Source organism: Conger conger, chromosome 2 (genome assembly GCF_963514075.1).
Source record: "Conger conger chromosome 2, fConCon1.1, whole genome shotgun sequence".
In the NCBI taxonomy this organism is placed as follows: Eukaryota; Metazoa; Chordata; class Actinopteri; order Anguilliformes; family Congridae; genus Conger; species Conger conger.
In genome coordinates this window covers 24,245,309-24,264,060 of record NC_083761.1, presented here as the reverse complement: position 1 = coordinate 24,264,060, position 18,752 = coordinate 24,245,309, and the positions used below count along the sequence as shown (strand labels likewise).

The following is an 18,752-nucleotide window of genomic DNA, read 5'->3' as shown; positions in this document are numbered from 1 at the left end:
TGTCCATCATTAAGAATAATTCAGCAGGCAAATGACACTGGCCAAGCTCTCGTAAAAATTCCCAAGTTATGATAACCCAGTCAGGTATAATTCACAGGGGCTGCCACTCAATGTCACCTGAGACGAGGCAAGGTTGTAAATCCCAGTGGGTACACATAGATTGGGGGTGGGGGTGCAGGGAGTGCATCTCATTTCTCAACACTTTTCATTAGCTGTCAGAAGAGGTCAAATGTCAGCTAGATGGAATCTCATGCTGATAGTCTAAAGCAGATGGCAGGCCCATGCTGGAGCGAACCGTGCCACTTCCACATCTGAGAACATGACTGTGGAGGTTCCTAGGGATTTGGGCTTGAACTGTGAACTCACTTTACAAATAGTTGTGAACACACAGCATATCTGGAACCAAGCGCAGACTCAGAACTGGTGGAAAAGAGATCAGACAGTCCTGGCTCAATCGCCAGTAAACACAGTTTGGGATAAGCAGTTCATTGTCAAGGGACAGGTGAGGGTCAGAATCCAGGCAGACAGGGCAATGAAGAGCAGGCGAGAAAAAGTCAAACACAGGCAAGGGTCATAACCAGGAGATCAGTCTGAGACGGAAGGCAGGAACAGCGATGGGGCTTGGACAAAGAGAAGGGCGGAGGACCATGTGCTGGGTGAAGGGACTGGATCAGGACAAAGGAGGGAGGCTAGTAGTACAGAACAGGGTAAACTCAAAACCATGAAATGGAACAAACACATACTCAGAAAATTCATAGAAACGGGAAACCAGGAAATGATTAAGAAGCAGAGACATGGGACGTGACAACAAGGATGACTAGAGTAGTACTGTGGTGAGTAGAATAGGTATTGGAAAAGGATGCTTCACAATAAGTAGCAGCTACTTTCAAAGTGGCAGTAAAAACAGTGAGAAATAAAGGGTTCTTTTTTTATATTTAGCACAATCGGTAGCCTATTAACAAAATGCAATGGGTCTCATTCATGAAACGTGAGCTGAACGAATTTGTGTGTAAAATGCGAGTAGAGGGAAATTTACGGGTTTTTGGCATTCATCAATATTTTAGTAGCTCCGATCTTTTCGTAGCTACTAACAAAATCTACACCTGCTGCTGACCACGCGTAGTGCTTGTGTAAATTCAAGAATGCACATAAATAATGCTTGTCACTATTGGAAATTTACGTTTTTATTCATATTGCGCTCTGTTATGTAAACAATACGCAGATGCCTTTGATATGAACATGACAATTAAAAATATAATACATTTAGTTAAATTAGTTGGCAATTAGCAGGTTTAAGATCCAGATTAGGTTCATGATTGTGAATTATCTATGAAAATCAACTCAATAGATTACACATTCTTTGTGATGCATTTGCTTACATAAACCGGAAAAACTTTCATTCCGTTAATGTGCAACTGATCTGTGAGGCACACGCTGCTACTCAGGCCGTTGTGGAGCGCACAAACGGGGTCTTGAAGGCAAGATGGATCTGCCTGGACAATAAAGGTGGTACCCTTCTTTATGCACCCGTGAAGGTGTGCAAAATAATATTAGCCTGCTGTGTCCTGCACAATGTGGCCATTAAACAGGGCATTCCCCTACCTGAAGTCCCCAATGCAGAGGAACGACTGCCTCCGGAACCAGCTCTTGGGCCTCGAAATGCGGCTGCTATAGACACGCCAGCGACTTGTAGAGCAATTTCAAGGTAAGTGTTGCTAAGACTGAATAAGCTGTGCACATTTTAGGCCGACAAGCTTTGCAAAAAGTTAGTTTCATTTGTATTTTGTTTTATATTTATATACAACATCCTGTTTCAGTAGGCTACCTCAGTTCATTTTCAGGTCATGCTCTTTAAAATGTATACAAATAGGCTATATTTAATTATCAGAGTAAAAGAGAGTAGCTTGATTATCTTGTAGTAAATAAGTGTTTTCCCAGGATAAACACAGACATCACACAATACTGACAACATAACACTTTATTGTTGAGGACGCAAAAGTGCCTTGCAGATTTCCTTCAAGCTGGTGTTAATTTCTTGGAGGGACGTGTTGATTTGGTTGACTGCTGTAAGTAGACTTTCTTGATTCCTCAGGACCTCATCCGTAAGGACAGCCGGATCACCTCTTCGGCCTCGGTACCTGGGTGCAGCAGGAGCAGCAGCGGCGGCAGCAGGTGGTGGAGCCACATCATGGGAGGAGCACTCGCCAGCTAGAAATATGACACAACGTTTGTTTTTTTTCGTTTTATGTGTGGCTCTTTTTTCATTTGAAAGAAACATTAAATAAATCTTATTTGAAAAATCTTTAATTTACGTTGGCTGCAGACTGACTTATTTTTACATTACATTACGTTACATTACGTGGCATTTAGCAGACGCTCTTATCCAGAGCGACGTACAACAAAGTGCAAATCAAACACAAGAACACGTGCAAAAGTGGACCTGAGAGGACAGTACAGTTCCGAGTCCTAGTGTAAACATACAGAAATTCAGAACCCTTGAAGAGTTGTTTGGAGCTGTATAGTATAAAACAGAGCTTTAGGCTATTAAGATTCAAATAATTTGAAGACGATGCATACAAAACTGCAGTGGGCTATACGCTATCCGTATCCTTTCTTGAAATGAATGTTAAATAGCTCTACATTCCGACACTGATATCCATTACGCACCATATCGCACAATATAACATTACTGATTTCCCGTTTCCACTTCATTCAATCCGAAGAGAAACCCCCACAAGTGTTCTGTTTGTTTGGTGGGACTGTACGACCTAGGTTAAACTACACTAACCACTAAGCTATCAGTGATGGTATTCAGAATGTATTAAGATACAACAATTATCACCTTACCATCTGGGTTTGATGTTGTCTCCAGTGGAGGCATGTCGGTGTCTCCGTCAGGTATAATTCCTTACAGAGAGGTCTCCCCAATGCCAGCGATGCGCTCGTCAGCAGGTGATATTTGTGCCTGTGAGCATCCTCCTCCTGTGGCTGATGCATGTTTTTTTTGTGCTCTTATGCGTTTCTTTGCCTTCAGTTTCATGTCAAACCATTTACGTTTAACCTCGGATATGGTTCTATTGTCTACAGAGGCAACATTAACAGCATCTGTCACCTCCTTCCAGGCCTTCGCTTTGCCTGTCCCTGTCACAACACCACTACTGATAGAAGAAAATAAAACATTTTTTACTCAATAAAATATATATTTCACCCAAGATTATTTCGGAAATTTTCTTTTTTTTTTTCTTTTTTTTTTTTTTCTTTCTTTCTCTCTCTTTCCTTGTTTGCGCCATGATGACTGACAGGTCGACTGGATGCGTCTACACCTCCTTATATGGCCATCATTGTCTATTCATGGGCGGGGATTTATGCTAATTGCTGATTACCGGGAGCGCGCTTTCACTTTACGATGGATTGGCATTCATGATCATACACATGTGTTTACGATCAGATCTGGGTTTCCCGCGGCGTTCATGAATCCGGAGTAGGTTTTTAGTAGCGTGGACGTTTATGTGGAAATCTGCACATAGACTTACTAACGTTTCATGAATGAGACCCAATGAGTCTAACCACACACTTGACAGCCCACTCTGGCTGGTACCAGAGATTACAGGTTACAGCAGATCGGCTGGCCACAGAATATTACTGTGATCTTGTTTCTTAGTTAACATTTATTTATGGTGTGAATGAATGCATTTTAGCTGCCCTTTACCTGATTATTTTATGCTGATTTCCACTGCCTTCTATCTGACCCAATTAAAATATGCATTTATTAATTATATATAAATGTATATTTACGTTTCCCTTACAGTAGATGGCACTGTATGTCAACCTAATAAAACATAGCACCCCTGGGTACCAAAATCTACATCTACACTAGCATCTACATCTCTTCTACAGTCACTTTAAAACCTGATCCAGGATCAAAATCCACATTGAAAAAGCTGACCCTGGAAGATTCTTCATAGATAGTCTGCAGTGTAATCTACTGAACAGGTCTTTACAGGTCCCTGATTTGGTGGTACAGGTAAGTGTAGGAACCATCTGATCACACACAAGGGCTCCTTCTGTTATCTGTTGCTCTCCCATAAGTCCACCATACTCTATAACTACATCTCCTCTGACATCTAATATACTGCGGTACTACTTCTACTTCCACCAAAATTAAACATGACTCCAACATCAACAGCACATCTCTAATATCTATAACCTATCTCCTCCAACATGAATCTACTCCAGAATCCATAGTACATATAATCTAATATCTACAGTACTGTGCAAATAGAAAGCAAAATTACTTTCCATTTTCATTTTTACAGTTTCAAAATAATAAAAAAGGAAAAAGGCCCTGTGCAAAAGTTTGGGAACCCTGTCAGTTAGTACTTTTTAACTCCTCCTCGGGCAACTATCATCTTTTTTAAAAGTAACAAAGAATAATCCAAAAGGGTTCCCAAATTTTCCCTTTTATAATAATTTATAAACAGTTCAGGTTTGCTTTCAATCACATACAGATTAATTGTAACAGACATTTAAACCTGGGGTGCCCACATTTTTGCACCCCACTGTATGGTACATTTACTCTTAACAAGTTCATGTTCTTCAGCACCAGATAAAGATAAGGCTACTGCTCTCTACCATGTTCTACAAAGCAGGATTACCGTGTTACCGTGTGAGCCTTATAACTACACAAAGTAAAATCTGGAACAGCTCTTTTTAGATGTGAAGATCAAGGTAAAAGTGTGTCCACTCCCAAGAAACACAGAGAGACAGAGCTGCTGTCTCTCTCCCTCACTCTACAGAGGCTCATTAGTGATAACCTGTCATCTTTCATCCTCTCTGTTTTTCTCCATTTCCTGCCAAATTCAGCAGTGAGCGGCAGACCTGGGTCAAATGCATAATTGTTTTGGATTCAAATATTTTTTAACTCTTTACTGAGCTTGTCTGGTGTATTGGAATCTGTGAGATACTGAAGTGCAAACCCCGCCTTCTGGTAGTGGTAGGTAGTGGGAGTTGAACCCAAAAGAATCGATTCCTCAACCTTTTCCCTCTCCAGAGTTGTAGTTGTTGGATGGGTCACATGTAAGCGATTCTTATATTTTGATTGGTTATCTGTTAAGTGACAAGCTTGACTGACAAACTAATGACAGTTGGAAGAGGTTGAATGGAAAGCAGCATAGATAATTTCTGAAAATGGATATTTCACAAAGCAGAATAGAGTTTAGTCAGTGCAATTATGTAGCAACTCAGCAATCCTGCTTCGTGAACAGTACCCAGAAGATTATCTACTGTCTTTTTTTGTCAGTATGTGGCCCACGTCATGTTAGTCTGCAAACAAGCAGGGAAAAAATATTTCTGACTTCTGAATTTTGTTTGTTGAATTTGTGTTTTAAAAGGTAGCCTAGCTTTGCAGATGGCCATTTCGCTTGAGTATTTATGTGTTCAAATTCCTGTAGGCTATGCAGTGTTCATCGTATGCTACAAGTGAAGCAGATCCTAGCTTTATCAAGATTCTTATTTGAGAATCACACCAGATTCTCAAATAATACATTGAGTCTGGTGGCAGGTGGTAAGAAGAATTAGCAGTTAATTTAGGAAGACATTTATTACATTATTGGCATTTGGCAGATGCTCTTATCCAGACCGACGTACAGTTGATTAGACTAAGCAGATTTAAAGACCATGCCAAGCATTCTTATGGAATTGAAACATGGGTTAATGACTAACGAAAACCGTGAACTGAACTGAAAACCGTTCACACTGACTAAAGAACCAGCATGTTCCAACACAGAAAAGCAAATTTGATGCCGTGACAGTTGCTTTGAACTAAACTGAGTCAAGCAGCTAATTGTTATGCGTCTAAGGTTAGGAAACATTCGAATGCAGTAAATCTGTGAGCTACATTCTGTGTAGTTGTGAAAACTATTTAATATGACGTTTCAAATGTCCCTCACAATTTGCTTCTGACACTTGGACAAATAAATAGACATTCCATTCCATTACGCAACATTTAATGGGAGTCGGAAGAATCTATTCAATCGATTTGCGATACTGGAGTCGGAATCGGATATTGGAGTCACATCCCTACCTTCTGTTCCTCTTGATTGACTCAAATGCACAGGCAAGATCAATTGATCAACAGTTACACATTTGACCCAGGTCTGTTGAGTGGATGTGGTCATAATTTAGCTATCACAGACGCTGCAGTTTCCGGACCAAACAATAGTTCCTCTGCCCTATTTCCCATGTGTGTTATCCAAACCCGCGAGTGGCAATGCGGCATTCACACTTACCACTCAGATGTAAGCCTGAGCTCTCAAATGTCTATCACACTCCTCCTACCAAATTTAAAGCAGAAAGTGGTGAGTGAGCAGAGCGTCTGGAGCGAAGCATGCCACGAAGCCAGACAGCAATCAACACAAAAACACTGAATGTTATCACTTTCGTATCAACAGGTGTATGGATGTACTGTATCCATATGCGTGAGCTTGTTTGCATGTGTGCAGGTGCAATGCGTGTGCATCGTGCATTTACATGTGTACAAGATATGCATTGATGTGAGTGTACAGTATGTGGTATGTGTGTGTCTGTGAACCCTGTGTGTGTGGTGTTTTTACCTTGCATATAAACATGTGCGGTTGTATGTCCTGTGCCCTGTGTGTATGTGTAGTGTGTGTACTCTGATTAGAAAGCTGTTTTTCTGTAGGGCTGATATGTACGCATGTTTCTGTTTCTTCCATTTGCCTTGGCTCAATTAGCTAATTAGCTTGATACACCAATGCCAGATCAGTCTAATATGCATTAGACCACAGACAAATATATACACACTGTGAACACTTTATGAGGCAGACCTGTACATCAGCTGGTTAATTCAAATTATCTAATCAGCCAATCATGTGGCAGCAACTCAATGCATAAATAACTGTATAAGGTAGCAGACATTGCAGTATTAAGATTACGGAGTTTAGTAGCAGGTGGCTCCCATAATCTGTGTCAACACTCTGTCAGAGAGGAACTCAGGCAGAGAATAACCTAAACAAAAAGAGCAAGAACCGCTGCTCCTTCCAAAGTCTGAAACCCAGGCCCGCTGGACGGGGGAGGGGATGGGGAAGCATGCTCTATGCTTCGGGGTTAGTAGATTAGTATGCTTTGTCACTAGATTAGCTTTCATTTGGTATTCCTTTTAAACAAAGCCAATATAAATCTTATGAGGCATAGCCTATAGGTGTCCTTAGAGCGATGCTTGAGTATATTAGCTTTGGAAAACTAGTCCTTTGACAGTGAGTGCATTATTTCAACCAGGTGTGTTGGTATCGCTGCAGGCCGTCCACTAGATCAGGTTAAGAACTTTTAGAAGAATTTTTCAATTGCTATTTTGAACATCTGAGGTTAGGGCTTTGAGCTAGTTTGTTTTATTGGTGTGCTTTTAATCACTGAAACTGGTAGGCTACCTGGTGTAAATGATTTTTCAATTGTTTTGATAGCATGGGCATTTGTCGCTAGATTAGCTTTGATTTGGTATTCCTTTAAAGCTATTTAGCCAATAGAAAACCAACCATTGCCTATAGGCGTCCTTAGAGCGACTTCATCCTAGTTCATTATGTTATGTTCACCCCATCCCAGTCTACTCTCTCCGTTACAGAAGATGCCCCCTGTGACATTGGCCTCCCGGCGCCAGAACCCCTCCAACCTCTGCTACCTGCTGACCCCCTGTGAGAAATTTGGGGGGGGAGACTATGCAACGCCAGTCTGCCACTTGGAAGGCTGACTTCATCCCTGCATATGCCTCCCTCCAGTCCCTATAATTCCTTGCCCTTACTGAGACCTGGATCACACCATGATGATACCTTTGCTAGTTTTGTTTGGCTAGGTAAGCTGTTTATTCATTTATTTGCGTGGTGCGGTATAAATTTTTTTTTTTTTTTTTTAATGCTCATCTTTGTTGTACTGTTAGCAGTTCAAATTGTACTTCCTTCTAGGGTCTTTCAGACTTATCCCTGGTTATGGGTATGCACTTCGCACTTTGTTGTATGTCACTCTGGATAAGTGTGTTGCCAGCATCTCTTACACAGGGTGGGCACCAATATGGACAGAGAGCTACATCACGCACAGTCAGATCAGCCTCAGTAAGGAGTCCGGAGCTGAGGGAGGAATCAACACAAGAGGAGAGCTCAGGGTGGCACTTTGGGCTCATTCCTTCTTTTTTCTTTTCCTTGCTCCTGACCTGGAAGGTCTGCCATCTTTAAGGACATTCCAACACGTTAAATGTTCCGTCTAGGACAGGGGTCGGCAACCCTGGTCCTGGAGAGCCGCAGGGTGTGCTGGTTTTTGTTTTCGCCTTAATACCAGTAACCGATTCTTACCCAAGAAACCAGGTGAATCGAGTTAACTGTGTAATCGACTGCTTTAATTTATCAATTAAGTGCAGAGTAACAAGGAAAGCCAGCACACCCTGTGGCTCTCCAGGAGCAGGGTTGCCGACCCCTGGTCTAGGAGCTAGAAGTAGAAGTTAGGAATTGCCAATCTTGCCTTTGAGCTAGGAAACATGAGCGCATACTTAGCGGACATTTTTCGGAAAGCGTTGACATATAAATGATCGACCTGTTTATCAACCCCATCTGTCACGCATCTGCCACGTCTCTAACTGATGTGGCTTCGAACAGACGTTTGAAGGAGCAAAGACGTTCCATTTGCCCAATTCATGTTTTTTTCTCGCCTCTTTTTCTAGCCTCTCCCGATGGGTGGAGCTAGGAGTAGAAAAAAGATCAAGGAAAATAAAAAGTAGAGAAAAATAAGGGATTGGAATGAGCCCTATTATTGACTGTAGTGTGCATCTTGGGGTGAGAGGCCCATCAGAACCTCAGTCTCCGAGTGACCTGAACCAATGCTCACACTGAGTGCAGAGCAGCCAGTGAGTTAGGTAGCTCCTCCTCATTGTTGTTCCCTCTATGATATTTCCATGTATTATTAAAATTTTGTTCATACACAGTCACTATTCATTAAAATGCGATAATCAAAAGAATAGGATTTCCAGCATAATAAAATGTTAAAGCTTAAAACTGGTGAACTACACATTACATGTAAGTGATTCGATTAAATTCTGCTTAGCTGCTCTGGCTGAGTTGTTGTCTCTGAGCCATGCACTTAGCGGACATACAGAGGACAAGGGCAGGAGATAATGGTGATAATTTAATAACAAAGCCGCCAAGCTGAATTAAAGGGGGCCACCAAGGGGACATGTTAAATTCAAGAGAAGTACATAAAGAGATCTCAGGTCTAGATCTGACATACAGTTCAAAACTTCAGTAGAGAGTCTGCCTGTGTTCACTGTGCTGAACCTGCCCCTGTCCACACTGACATACATTAGATTAGATATGAACTATGTGGGGTATTATAAATAGTATGGGTGAGCCGAATATTCATTTCAGACGATTACTTGTAACGAGTATTGCCTTTTTTCCAAATACGAATGTTGTACGAAGAATTGGATTCATTATCCGTGATCGGAGAATTGGCCTTCTTTATTTATTTATTTTTTACATTGGCTGCAGTAGATGTACATCAGTGACGAATGCGTAACATAAAGTTGTGACAGGCCAGTTCCTCCCTGGTTCCTCCCACTTAGATCAGTAGAACTACTGCCTGCTGTCATTTTCATGAGTTCTCTCTTGTGCATGTCAAGGGACTGTTGTGTTAACGTGTTCCGATCGTAGATTAAGGATTTAACTACATAACTAGTACATTGCCATTGTTTGATCAGGGGTAGCTGGAGAACACATGAAAAAAATTTTCTGTTACAATTTGAAAAGGTGCGCTGCTAACAGAAATGGCTGCTGACGGGGAAGACGTGACCCGTTCTAAAGACACAAGCCATGTGCTTCAAACAAGCTACAGTGCAGAGCTAACTTTAGACATAAATGATCCAGGATTAAAACATTTTAAGGACAAGTTAATTGTAAGGATGGAGGATGCGATCACGATTTTGTACACAAGGACATTATTTTAGCTAGAGGTAAGGTAGTATATTTTGTCAATTTAGCTTTATTCTGGTAGTTATTCTTGTTATTTAGTTACACGTTTACTAGCCAGCTAGCTAGGTACTGTGACCTGTTTGGGCAATGGCAATCTGCTTTATTTGTTTCTTTAAAGTTGTTTGTGCTGAAGTTTTCTGCAATGTTAATGTAGCTAGTTAGCTAGTGAGCTTGCTTGTTATGTCCAACTGATTTTTCTGGTCAGATTACTTGTGATCTGAAGTGGTCTGAACACACTTTAATGTGTGAGGGAGGCTGAAAATCCTTAATGTCTAGCCATTCTTCACCTACGTTTAACTACTCAATGCCTCCGTTTCTGGTTCTTCATGTTAGTTAATCTAACAGTTTGTCTACTATAACATTAAACGCTCCATTGCCTTTATGTGTGGTTGCTGGTCACACACGTGTGTGATTTACGGTATGTTATTTCAGTCATCTTCATCTACATTATTTTATTTATGTTAAAGTGCTTTAGGAAAACGTGGGTGTGTGTTTAAAGAGGCGAGTGTGACGGCAAAGCGGATAGTGGTTCTGATATGAAAGGGAAGGCGGCTCAGCAAAAAGTGTTCCTTGTAAAATTGTTCACGCATGTACACATCATTTTATACAGACGGTTTCGGTTTTTAATTAATGATACGATTAACCAGATAAAGATTTAATAGAGATTTACCTGTATAACAGAGTGCCAAACTGTAGTAGTTGTGCTTCAGGTGAAAGTCTTGGTTTCAATGTACTGCAAATTGCAATGTAGTACGGGGGACTGTTTAAACGAGGATCATTTAATTGGTTGCATATACGAGTAATGCACTACTCGCTCACCCCTAATAAACAGCCTGTGGAGCTAGTTCGGGCAGACAATTCGAGAAGTGCCGCCCCCTGACATGATTCTTACGTCTAACGTGAGGTGCAATATAAAGCACCAACTTACTTATATACCCTTGCTCATTTTGCACGCTCTGCCATGCTATGCTGCCTGCTAGCTGTTATGGCATCTGCCCTGATGCAATCATACAAAGCTGCCCTGCTGCCTGGTTCATTCTACATGCTAAAGCCATGACTCTTTCTGGTGCACTGCCCGTTTTGGCTAGTGCTATTGCCAGTTTTGCTAGCTGCTTTTGGTCAAATTATCCTGGTATTCCTAATTCATGCTTTAAAATGTTTGCGCTCCCACCACCACACCAACATCAACCGGTGAGCTCTGCTTCTAAAGCTTCTGGGGTGGTCTGTAGCGTAGTGGTTAACGTAAGTGACTGGGACACACAAGGCTAGTGGTTCAATCCCCGGTGTAGCCACAATAAGATCCGCACAGCCATTGGGCCCCTGAGCAAGGCCCTTAACCCTGCATTGCTCCAGGGGAGGATTGTCTTCTGCTTAATCTAATCAACTGTATGTCGCTCTGGATAAAAGCGTCTGCCAAATGCCAATAATGTAATGTAATGTAAAGATCCCCATGAGGGGGTGTTTGTGGCCACTCCCTGTTTCAGTAGGCTTACAACAGGGAGTGAAAAGAGGCAGAGCTGACGCCAAAGTTTGGATTTAAATTAAACCTCAATAAATATTAATTAATTGTGAGTTGTTTGACTGAACTGCACTTAGCACACAAATCTTTGCGTGTCCCATCCCGGAGACCACAAGTATGTACTTTACTCCAGACAATTACTGCACTGGAAGCTTCAGAAACAAATCCTATGTATATGTACAGATGGGTGAAAAAATTTAAGGAAAAACCTGAATGAGTAGAGAGAGATAACGAATGCCGATTCTTCCATACAGGTGTACTGCATGACACAATTTAGCAATGAACTTTCGGAAAAACGTTTTCCTGCTCGGCCGAGGAGGAAATAGGGAGAAGATGCAAAAAAAAGGGTGATGGAAACCAATTTTTTAAATAAATGATGACGTGACAGATCTTATACTGCCTTACTGGCACTTCACGGCATCAAAATAAAGTTAATGAATCATCCTCCTTTGTTTCTCTTTCCTGCCACTCCCCAACCCCCCAGAGCCCCTATAGTCGGGTTCCTCCTGAGATTTCTTACTATCGGGGAGTTTTTTCTCGCCACTTTTTGAGGGTTTTTCTCCCCTAAGGGAGTCGTTTACCTCATATTCTATTGGAGGCTTAGGGCTGATATGTTTAATTATCTTCTGTCTTTTGTGCCTTTGTGACAGTCTCCTCTGAAAAGCAGAATACAAAAATACATTGAAATTGAAATTGAATTGAAACCAAGACTGATTTACTGTAGCATTCTGCAAGGTTACACCCCCTCCCCTGTAGCGGCACTCTCACTTACCACCTTTGACCCTCACCCACGCTTTTTTAGGAGATGAGAGGGAGCGGATCAGCACACTGCCACGGTCTTAGTCCCTGGGTTCCTATTAAAAGTCTGCCCCCTTTATCCTCACAGCCACTGTCACCATGACAAATCAAATGCTTGGAACCAGAGCATGCTTTAACAGACCCAAGCAAATCTCTACTGTGGACTAGCAATCAGGGAATGCTGATTGGCTTTGGGCCAACTGTAGCCCTGTCCATGAATAAGTGCAGCCCAGCTCAGACTATTTAAGAATTTGTTACAGTTCATCATTGTAATCGTGTTAACAATTTTCTCCTTTACATAAGTGGCTGTATTTTAAACATTTAAGCACAGCATGTAGGCTACTGTTAAATTCATTGGTTGAGGCAACAGCGGTCCAGGATCACATTTGCCAACAAGCTGGTAAACACTTCAGGCTACAGTGACACTGCAGTAAAGTGATGAAACGCTTATCCAACATTACAGCAACATTGTACTGGGGGCGTTATTCACTGGCTGAGATTCTCAGGTGGACTGGCCGCTGCCACCTCAATAATTAATGTAGAAACTTACATAACTTTAAAACTGTTAGCAGACAGAAAAGGCCAGTGCTGGAGAATAGAAATGGTTGGCTCCTGTAAACCAGGCTGTGCATCAAGCTCACCATTTCCTGTGTGAGCAGAACTGGCACACAGGTGGGGACCTGCTGATGTGGCCATTATGTGCGCCTTTCAGTGATGCATTTTACCGAGCAGGGAACAAACAAGTCGCTCCAATGTTAAACTCAATATGAAAATATGCAGCTCTGTGTGTGTATGCGTGTGAGAGTGAGAGAGATCATGTGGCATCTGTGTGTGTCTGTGTGGTGTATGTGTGTGTATGCATGTGAGAGTGAGAGAGAAAGACCATGTGGCATCTGTGTGTGTATGTGTGTGTGTGAGAGAGAGAGAGATCATGTGGCATCTGTATGTGTGAGAGAGAGAGAAATCATGTGGCATCTGTGTGTGTGTGTGTGTGTGTGTGTGTGTGTGTGTGTGTGTGTGTGAGAGAGAGGGAGAGGGAGTGGGAGTGGGAGAGCTAGTTTTCTAGTTTGGAAGTTGATGTATTCTTCAAGGGTTCCGATTATATCTGTATGGTTACACTAGGACTCGGAACTGTACTGTCCTCTCAGGTCCTCTTCGCACTTGTACTTGTGTTTGATCTGCACTTTGTTGTACGTCACTCTGGATAAGAGCGTCTGCTAAATGCCATGTAATGTAATGTAATGAGAGATGTAAAAGACTTTCACTATGCCCTACTTCACTATTAAGTCTACCCAGGGCAAAATTAACTTAATGATTATTAGCCATCAAATCTACAAGCTGCCGTTACCAATATCCAAAAGGCCAGCTGAGCAGATCATGTCTAAAGAATCTGTCTCAGCCAAACCAATGCTATTTTAACAAAATAAGTTATCAGCTGTGAAAAATGGAGGGTGATTGGTATTGAACATCCTTTCAAATGTTCTTTATTTAGGGTTTAAGGAATGCTGCTAAAAAGCTAAAAAGGAAAGAGTGTTTTACTGAGAAAACAAAACAAAGAAATGAACTGTCCTCACTTGGCTATTCTTATTCTATCTTATTTTTCATGCTGTTATTGTATTTCAGCTTGCTATTTAGCCTGGTTTATTATTTTGTTCATATGCAGTGTATGCATGATGCTACTCTCAGCCAGGACTCTCTTGAACAAGCCAGGCGATTTTTCAGTGGATCTTTCCAGAGAAAATAAATGCTAAATAGAGAAATAAATGTGTATAGCCTTCTGATCATGCCAATAAAGCCAGCTGCACTGACCTGAACTGAGCAGAAGTAAGAAGGACAGATGAAGCTGGTCTTTGTTCTCTGGTGCTTTGGTGGCAATGGCTCCCACTATGCTGTTAAATTGAGCCTGAACCCTTTGTAACGTTGAACCCTTGAGAATCGCTGAAAGACGAGCCGAGTGAGGTTAGAAAATAGATAGAGACCGAATGAGAGAAACAGACAAAGAGAGAAAGCGGAGAAAGGCAGTGTGAGAGGGAAAAAGAGAAATAGGGGAATTGACATTTGAAAAGTTCTATGCTGAGAAAAAAGCATTGATTATTGTGCAAAATAAACCTACGCTTTCAAAAAATTGCATGGCAGTTGTGAACCTTTTATGAAGTGAAAATAAGCATTCTTTCATCAGTTTTGTCAACAGCATACTGCTAGTCGCCACACAGAAGTTGTTTATTAATCTTTTTGCCATCTTATGCTTCCCACGCAAACTCATAATGAAAATCCCCTTCTGAAATGTTAAGTAAATGATGATTATTGGCATGAAATTAAAAGGAGAAGGATCATAAAAAGAAAAACCTTTAAACCTTTATTTCTAATGCACCCAGGTTTTCCATAATCAATTGTTAACCTAATGGACTTGAGTGCAAAGTCAGTTACAATTATAATCATTCTGAGCAGAAACGCTGAATAATGACTTAATAATAGCTCAATCAATGTCACCTCGAACACTTGCAGACCTTTGGCATTCACCAGAGAAATACATCTTCTACTGAGAGATTGAAAGGACACAACATGCCAGAAGTATAGGCACAAGCAATTATTTTGAGAAGGATCCTTGCCGTGAAGGTTAACATCTCAATGAAGTCTGAGCTATATATATCTGTATATTGCTGTATATTGTTGTTGAATCTGCAGTGCAAAGAATCATGGTCCAATCTTTATTTTACCTTTGCTGGCACTGTGGCCTCTTCATTGTCTGCAGGGGAACCAGCTAGAAGCATTGCTATGGCTACATGACCCCAAAATATCAACCATTGATTTTGAATAGGCTCAGGGGGGAATGGCCTGCTTTAATCCTGCTTTAATCATCTCTTGCTTGCCACAATGCAGCTGGTCAGAAAACTGGAGAAATTAAAATGTGCTAAAAAGTGTTGTGGGTGGAACTGGAGACCTAGTTGGCGTCTGCCATTTACTGGGTTCATAGCATAAAATAACATGGCCATAAGAAATAAGAAATACATGAACAAGAATGAATAGACTACTTAGTGCTTATATAACCTCTCATGTGTCGAAAGTGAGCCTCTGTGTGTGTGTGTGTGTGTGTAAACAATATTCTCCCTTATCTCCCCACTCCTCCATAGCCTACTAGTTCGCGGTAGCAGCTCACATCAGGTTCAACACCTTTTTGCTTTCTTACAGGGCACAGAGGGAAACACCTACATACTCCATACCTCCAGGCCATTGGCCAAACCTGCCACACCTGGACATGGGACACTACAAATCCCTGTGAGGAGCCGGCTGAAGCTCCTCCCAGTCACAGCTTGTCTCTGTACTCGGACCAAAGTGCTGGAATGACCTCTGGACCACCATCAGGACAGCACAGCTGCTGTCCATCTCTCACTTCAGACAACACCTTGGCTCCCTCAACCCCATACTCCCTAAGCACTCCACCATACACTCTCAGAAACAACGATTATTTGGCTTATCTCAATAGAGGAGCCCTTTTCAGTTCTTTATGGAAGCCTCTATCATAGGTGTGAAGTGTGAAAGCTCCCAGACAAAGAACCATTTTGCACGACAAAGAAACCTAGATAGGGCTCTACTATGGAATCCATGGGATCCTTTTGGAACCATTTTTTTCTGCTGGCATAGCTGCCAGCTTCTATTGCCAAAGTTGTAGCAACCTATATGAGGTTCAGTGTAATGTTAACTTTGTTATTGAATTATGTCAAGTAAAACCATGAAATGATTATGTCCGTAATTGGGCTGGAAATAAAACAGTCGATTCATTGGTTTGGGGAAAAAGGCAGGAGTTACCCTAACTGTAGCAAAGGGACATCTGTGAGGCACCAGGTACTGCGCTGGTTGCTGCAACGTCAGGCTTCTCCCACTTCTCCAGTTTAGTTGCTTGTACTAAATTCTTTGAATACAAGTGAGGGTAAAAAGCCAACAGTGAAGCGCTCAAGTAATTCCATTATAGTTTGGGACACAATTTCCTAAGATGGTTTGTGTCACGTTTCATGTTTGTCACGTCATGTTTCATGTTTAGTCATTGTCTTAGTTATGTTATTGTCATGTCACGTATTATGTTAGTCTAGTCTCACCATGTTGTTATGCTTTATTTCTTGTTACATTTAATTTTCATGTCATGTTACGTTTCATGTTTAGTTGTTATGATTTAATTGTTAGTCTTGTCTTGCCACGTTATGTGGTTTATTCATGTCATATTTCGCAAACTTATGTCACGATTTATGTTGTTTCATGTTATGTTGTTCTGTTCATTGATTAGCATATACTTTTTTGTGTCTTTCTGCAAACCTTGCATTCATGCTTTTTCTCTCTCTCCCTTTCTGTCACTCACGCTTCCCTAATTGTTTCAATTTCCCTTGTCTTCTTACTAATCTACTAACTTTAGATCAGGATTGGGCAATACTAACATTCTAACCATGTTTTCATGTTACCTTACGTTTCTTGTGCATGTCATTTACTAATTTACTAACGCTAGGGCAGGATAGGTTATTACTAACGATGACTAATTATCTCGTTAACTTGTCAATCCTCCACACCTGATTTCCATTCTCATGCTACTCTCAAGCGAATTGTCTACACCTGTCTACACCTGCCTATATAGCTCAGTTCCATGTCATGTCTTTGCAAAATTGTTGCCTCCTGTTCGTCAGTGTACTTTTGAGCATTTCTGTCAAGCTATTGTCTACCCGTTAAGATCCAAGCCTGTTTATTGACCATCGTTATTGACTTCTGTTTTGTTGACCATTGCCTGCCGGTACCACAAACTTTGCCTCCTGTTTGTCAACATTGGTCGTTACTCTTGCGCCGTCATCGACCCCGAGCCTGCCTACTGTCTGCCTGTGCTTTTGCCTCACTGACAGCTTTCCTGGTTACTGGACTTTTTGCATGGTGTACCGATTACGAGACTGCCTTCTCCCTCGGTACTGTACTTTGGTTTTGGCTGGATTTCACGTGTATGAACTTTGCTTGTTTTTTGACCACGCTCACTGGACATTCCCCGAATAAAGCCCTGACAGGACTGTATTACATCCCTTTTGTCTGAGTCGTGCATTTTGGGTCCAACCCCCCATGCACCCGTCTCAGTTTGGATGCATTAATGGAACTGATCATCTTCATACCACACTGAAGAATTTTCTACTGTACAGAGGTGCTCTTTTCATCATAACACAATGAATGTTATGATGACGTGTGATGTGTGAAACAATGTGAATGTGTGAGAAAATCACTATACAGCAATACCCTGTGTGGTTTGTTACTGGAGATGTGATGGCTGACATGTCCTGTTGTCTCCTAAAGTGGGAAAGTGAACAGTTTGAAATAGGAGTCTCAAATTTGGATCAAATTTGAGACTCCCATGGGAGGATCAAATGGGAGGATCAAATTTCCGAAACATACCCTGAAAATACAGTAACGTTCTCTTTCCAAGAAAAAAAGGTACAAATTAATTATATATTGCTGGCTACAATTTTATGTACTTATTGGGTACCGCCTCAGCAACAAACATTTGTACATTTTAGGCACGTTTCATACCTTTATTTCTGAGAGTGTAGACAATTAGTGTATATCTTTTGGCAAGTATTAAGGATTTACTTCATAAATTACTTTCATAAATTGGTGACTTTTCTCTTCCAGAGGAGGAGCATCTTTTTAAAGACCAGCCGAAGGAATCGTACCAGTATTTTTGTTTGATTAATCATTTCTTGAATTAGCTACATAATATTTGAATTAACAGTCATTGTTAAACATTTAAATTGACAACTTTCAATTTTTGATTCACTAGAGTTACAATAATATGAATGCAGAAATACTAGTATAGTAGCGCCATATCCTTCACATCATATCAGAGAATGTAAATAAGACAAAGATTTGTGTAATTGTAATAAAGACACTGCTTGGCGTAAATACAACAAACTGTATTAAATTGAAACAAATTAAGTAGCAGGTTGGGTCTAGGGAAAGGCAATCTTAATTTCTATTTTAAAATTATTTATTCATTAATCTGACATTCTGTTATTAAATTAGCACAGCCACCACATGATGCTAGTCTACATAATATGTAAAAATTAGTAAAAAAAGAAAGTTCCGGAGAATTAAAAAAGTTCTTGTCATGTAACATTCCTTAAGGTCTGAGTTTCTTTACCATCCATAGCGGACATTATGTTAAAATAGCAGTGTACAATAGCAGTGTACGTGGGCTGGACAATTCATGTAACCTTATTGTAAAGTGTTACCAAAAATAACATATTTTAACAATGTAGTGCATCTCTATCCCACTCAGTAAAAACACAACCCCCTACCCTTCACCACCATGTTCTCCAGCCCATATCCTTTCTCTCATTTAGCTCAACTTAAGCTCTATTTTTAAATTTTTTTAACTTGCTTCTATCAGA

General features: G+C 41.0%; 1 protein-coding gene and 1 long non-coding RNA gene across 2 annotated transcripts in view; one reads left to right on the top strand and one right to left on the bottom strand.

The window, feature by feature from the left end:
- The window catches only part of slc35f3a (solute carrier family 35 member F3a), a 30,325-nt gene that overhangs the window by 4,523 nt on the left and 7,050 nt on the right, over positions 1–18,752 (bottom strand). The window lies entirely within an intron of this gene.
- On the top strand, positions 9,676–17,390 carry LOC133121902 (uncharacterized). Its single transcript, XR_009708053.1, has 2 exons — positions 9,676–10,006; positions 15,532–17,390. It is a non-coding gene; the product is annotated as an uncharacterized LOC133121902 (long non-coding RNA).